Here is a 5,575-nt window from a genome sequence, read left to right on the forward strand (position 1 = left end):
TCGGGAAATGGGATAGTTGGAGGGAGGATTTAGGTTCATCTGAAAAGGGTCGAAAAGATGGACGATGTTTTCAAAAAGTGGCGACAGTCTGTCAAGCTTGAAAGAACTATTGGAAATGCATTTCCCGCAATGAAAATGGGCCAAGTTGACGAACTCCTAGTGTTCCTCCCAAAAAAAGTCCAACGTTAATGCCGAGGACTCAATTATTTTTCTATGGGTCAAAACTGGCCCGTCAACAGTTTCTTTGTTTTGTGTTCGTCTTAAGCATTTTGAGCTTTGGAATTTAAACTGAAATTACTTTAGTCTACTTTCACGACATGCACTGTTACACATTTCAACAAATTATAGGTCGGAAAATGGGATCGTTGGAGGGAGGATTTAGGTGCATCCGTAAACGGTCGAAAAGATAGACGATGTTTCCAAAAAGTGGCAAAAGTCCATCGAGCTTGAAAAAACTATTAGAAATGCATTTCCAGCAAAGAAAATGGGAAAAGTGGACGAACTCCTGGTGTTTGTCCCAAAAAATTCCAATGACAATGCCCGGCACTCAGTTACTTTTCTTTGGGTCAAAACTTGTCGATCAACGGTTTCTTTGTTTTGGGTTCGTCTTAAGCATTTCAAGCTTTGGCATTTAAACTGCAATTGCTTTAGTTTACATTCCCGACATGCTCCGTTACACATTTCAACAAATTATAGGTTGGGAAATGGGATCGTTGGAGGGAGGATTTAGGTGCATTCGGAAACCGTCGAAAAAATGGACGATGTTTCGAAAAAGTGGCGAAAGTGTGTCGAGCATGAAAAAACTATTGGAAATGCATTTCGACCAAAGAAAATTGGCCAAGTGGAAGAACTCTTGGTGTTTGTCCCAAAAAAAGTCCAACGACAATGTCCGGGACTCAGTTAATTTTTTTGGGTCAAAACTGGTCCGTCAACGGTTTCTTTGTTTTGTGTTCGTCTTAAGCATTTTGTGTAAACCCGATATTTTCTTGGTTTAATTTCTTTAAATGTGGAAAAAAAAAAGAAAATAGAAATTAAGTGTAAATATATATATATTTATATATTAAATAGTTTTATTAAATAAATTAAAGAAAAGAATGAAAAGAAAGGATAAAAAGAAGAAAAAGAGAAGAAAATTTCATTTTTTTCTTTTCTTCTTCTTCTTCTCTTCCCTTCACCGCCAAGAATTTTGAAGACATCCAACTTCTATTTTTTTTTTCCTTCTTCAATTTGCAGAGAACTTCTAAGAGAGAGATTGGAAGAAGAAGAGGAATTTTACTAGAATTTTGATGTTGAAGAAGAGGAGGAGAACTCAAGCAAAGTGTATCCATGGCTGAATTTTAGTTCATTCTCCACATCACTGGTTTTTAATTCGGTTTTGAACGCTTCAAAAGGAATTAAGAGGTGATATTTCCATTTACTGAAAGTGAACTCATTTTCAAACAAACTTTATGAAGAAAGTTGGAGCAAATTCGGATATTCATTTGGTGCTTTTTGATGAAGAAAACAGGGCAGATGGTTTTCACTCGAAATCAGGAGGTCTCTGATTTTTCTTGTATTTCAGAGTGTACCGGTGGAGTTAGAATCTTTATTTTGTATGTTTGGAAAGCTTACTCAATTTACTACAACTTTCATGAAGAAATCGTGAACCCAAAACGACTAAAAATCAGTTAAATTGTAGGGACAAGTTAAAGAGGTCTTGTGCGCGCGATTCTGGAAGTGGTTCTGTTCCGAGGGTTATCTGAGTGTATGCACGGGGAATCAGATTTATATGTCTTCAGGTAAGTTTTAGAGGATCTTATAATCAAGGTTTTGATAGAAAGAACACTTATTTTGGTTAAGTATTGAGAAAGTTATAGTCATTTAATGTTTATGTTAGAAATCTGGAAATTTCAGAGAGTTGTTGAAATAGGATTTTATTTCTTAAGCTTTGTTTTCGTGAGCGTCATCTTTGGTGTGAAATGTTATGTATATATTTAGGAAACCAGAATGTTTAGAGTTTTAATACTCGGTTGGGTTGTTGGCAGGTCAAGAAGAATTAAACCGAGCTTATAGACCAAGGATCTAGCCCTAAACGGTAAGTGACAAAACCAACTTTGAAATATAATCCATAACTGTTATTATGATTGAATGCGATAAATGTTTACTTATGAAGCTATGAAAGGTATTTGAATTTCATGACTATTTTCAAGTATACATTTGGAGACTAGATTTCTTAAAGAAATTTATGCTAGCACATAGATATTAAATGTTTGGAAAGTATTTAAACCACAATGTTTTAAGCAAAGCATGAATTGGTAAGAAGTTTTGTTTTAAGAACTACAGTTTTCCACGAAAGAGCTGAGTAAGGTTCGAGTTTTGTGTAAAATTTATAAGCAGACATGTTTTAATATTTTTAGATGATTTATGAAATTTTCATTAACTACATGACTGAGAGCTTGAGCCTGAGGCTAGAGATTACCGTGTGCACACTGGTTAGATTCCGTTGTTGACGTTGAGTGTACTCCGTAACAACGATGTTGTCGTGAGTGTTGGGCGGGCCCCACTACGACAAAGACGATGGGAGTGCTGGGGGAACCCCACTACATCGTAGAGCTTGTAAACGTTGTTGTACTGGGTGTATCGTACACAACGTAGATTTGTCATGTTAGTTAAAATTCTTCGATATACTTTATATGCCTTGCTAGATTTCAATGATGAACATGCTGAGTATTTTAGGAAGCTATTCTTACTACTACACATTTACATTTACGACTTGTATAAACAGATTTATATGTGCAAAGTTTTCACGTGCTCTTATCTTTAAATTCATAGTTTTAAACAGAGTCACTCACTGAGCTTCATAGCTGACCTTTTTCAAAATGTTTTACCCATTTTCCAGGTATAGATCGAGTTCCCGGTGCCTGATAAACTGCCTTAGTCTGCAGAAGCTCCGTTATCGATTACCAGTACGTGTTCTGAGTTGGGCATAGAGTCTGTTGTGTTGTGATGTATATACACCCTTGTATGTTATAGATACTCCACAGTTTGTAAAAGCTTTAAGAGCTGTAGTTCTGTAAACTTTGTTAGTTATATTTTGATTAAGGTGTCTTTAGGTTTAGTCGTGAAATCGGTAAATTTTGAGGTACACTTCATGTATGTGTTTGACTAGCTGTGTTTGACTAGCCTAGGATCCGCTGTGTTCTGTTGCATGTATAATTGTTTATATACTAGATTGGCAAGTTCATCACATGAAAGTTTTAAGCATAGTCGACAGATGCAGGTACAGAAATGCGTTGTTCGTCGACTTCACGCCATCTTTCGGTCTAAGGTAGCAGATAGTCCGGGAGGGGGTGTGACATTTTGAGCTTTGGGATTTGAACTCCAATTACTTTAGTGTACATTCTTGACATGCTCGTTTACACATTTCAACAAATTATAGTTCGGGAAATGGGATCATTGGAGGGAGGATTTAGGTGTATCCGAAAACAGGCGAAAAGATGCACGATGTTTCCAAAAAGTGGCGAAAGTCTATGAACCATGAAAAAACTATTGGAAATGCATTTCCAAGAAAGAAAATGGGCAAAGTGGACGAACTTCTGGTGTTTGTCCCAAAAAAGTCCAACAACAACGCCGGGACTCAGTTACTTTTCTTTGGGTCAAAACTGGTCGATCAACGGTTTCTTTGTTTTGGGTTCGTCTTAAGCATTTCAAGCTTTGGCATTTAAACTGCAATTACTTTAGTTTACATTCCCGACATGCTCCGTTACACATTTCAACAAATTATAGGTTGGGAAATGGGATCGTTGGAGGGAGGATTTAGGTGCATTCGGAAACCGTCGAAAAGATGGACGATGTTTGAAAAAAGTGGCGAAAGTCTGTCGTGCATGAAAAAACTATTGGAAATGCATTTCCACCAAAGAACATTGGCCAAGTGGAAGAACTTCTGGTGTTCGTCCCAAAAAAAGTCCAACGGCAATGCCCGGGACTTAGTTAATTTTCTTTGGGTCAAAACTGGTCCGTCAACGGTTTCTTTGTTTTGTGTTCGTCTTAAGCATTTTGTGTAAACCCGATATTTTCTTGGTTTAATTTCTTTAAATGTGGAAAAAAGAAAAAGAAAATGAAAATTATGTGTAAATATATATATATTTATATATTAAATAGTTTTATTAAATAAATTAAAGAAAAGAATGAAAAGAAAGGATAAAAAGAAGAAAAAGAGAAGAAAATTTCATTTTTTCTTTTCTTCTTCTTCTTCTCTTCCCTTCACCGCCAAGAATTTTGAAGACATCCAACTTCTATTTTTTTTCCTTCTTCAATTTGCAGAGAACTTCTAAGAGAGAGATTGGAAGAAGAAGAGGAATTTTACTAGAATTTTGATGTTGAAGAAGAGGAGGAGAACTCAAGGAAAGTGTATCCATGGCGAATTTTAGTTCATTCTCCACATCACTGGTTTTTAATTCGGTTTGAACTCTTCAAAAGGAATTAAGAGGTGAGATTTCCATTTACTGAAAGTGAACTCATTTTCAAACAAACTTTATGAAGAAAGTTGGAGCAAATTCGGATATTCATTTGGTGCTTTTTGATGAAGAAAACAGGGTAGTTGGTTTTCACTCGAAATCAAGAGGTCTCTGATTTTTCTTGTATTTCAGAGTGTACCGGTGGAGTTAGAATCTTTATTTTGTATGGTTGGAAAGCTTACTCAATTTACTACAACTTTCATGAAGAAATCGTGAACCCAAAACGACTAAAAATCAGTTAAATTGTAGGGACAAGTTAAAGAGGTCGTGTGCGTGCGATTCTGGAAGCGGTTCTGTTTCGAGGGTTATTTGAGTTTATGCACGGAGAATCAGATTTACATTTCTTCAGATAAGTTTTAGAGGATCTTATAATGAAGATTTTGATATAAAGAACACTCATTTTGGTTAAGTATTGAGAAAGTTTATGTTAGAAATCTGGAAATTTCAGAGAGTTGTTGAAATAGGATTTTATTTCTTAAGCTTTGTTTTCGTGAGCGTCATCTTTGGTGTGACATGTTACGTATATATTTAGGAAACCGGGATGTTTAGAGTTTGAATACTCGATCGGGTTGTTGGCAGGTCAAGAAGAATTAAACCGAGCTTATAGACCAAGGATCTAGCCCAAGACGGTGAGTGACAAAACCAACTTTGAAATATAATCCATAACTGTTATTATGATTGAATGCGATAAATGTTTACTTACGAAGCTATGAAAGATATTTGAATTTCATGACTATTTGCAAGTATACATTTGGAGACTAGATTTCTTAAAGAAATTTATGCTAGCACGTAGATATTAAATGTTTGGAAAGTATTTAAACTACAATGTTTTAAGCAAAGCATGAATTAGTAAGAAGTTTTGTTTTAAGAACTACAGTTTTCCACGAAAGAGCTGAGTAAGGTGTGAGTTTTGTGTAAAATTTATAAGCAGGCATGTTTTAATATTTTTAGATGATTTATGAAATTTTTATTAACTACATGACTGAGATCTTGAGCCTGAGGCTAGAGATTACCGTGTGCACACTGGTTAGATTCCGTTGTTGACGTTGAGTGTACTACGTAACAACGATGTTGTCGTT

The 5,575-nt window shown here is 35.6% G+C and overlaps 1 long non-coding RNA gene across 4 annotated transcripts; it reads left to right on the top strand.

Moving 5' to 3' along the window:
- The first annotated feature begins 1,183 nt into the window (after positions 1 to 1,183).
- LOC127148243 (uncharacterized) lies at positions 1,184 to 3,089 on the top strand. 4 transcript variants are annotated; one of them, XR_007819094.1, is made up of 5 exons: positions 1,184 to 1,401; positions 1,508 to 1,592; positions 1,679 to 1,778; positions 2,025 to 2,074; positions 2,879 to 3,089. It is a non-coding gene; the product is annotated as an uncharacterized LOC127148243 (long non-coding RNA). The 4 variants fall into 4 exon arrangements; XR_007819092.1 differs by having other exon boundaries at positions 1,184 to 1,592; XR_007819093.1 differs by having other exon boundaries at positions 1,508 to 1,778.
- Positions 3,090 to 5,575: the final 2,486 nt, after the last annotated feature.

The sequence above is a fragment of the Cucumis melo genome, chromosome 2 (genome assembly GCF_025177605.1).
Source record: "Cucumis melo cultivar AY chromosome 2, USDA_Cmelo_AY_1.0, whole genome shotgun sequence".
Taxonomy (NCBI): Eukaryota; Viridiplantae; Streptophyta; class Magnoliopsida; order Cucurbitales; family Cucurbitaceae; genus Cucumis; species Cucumis melo.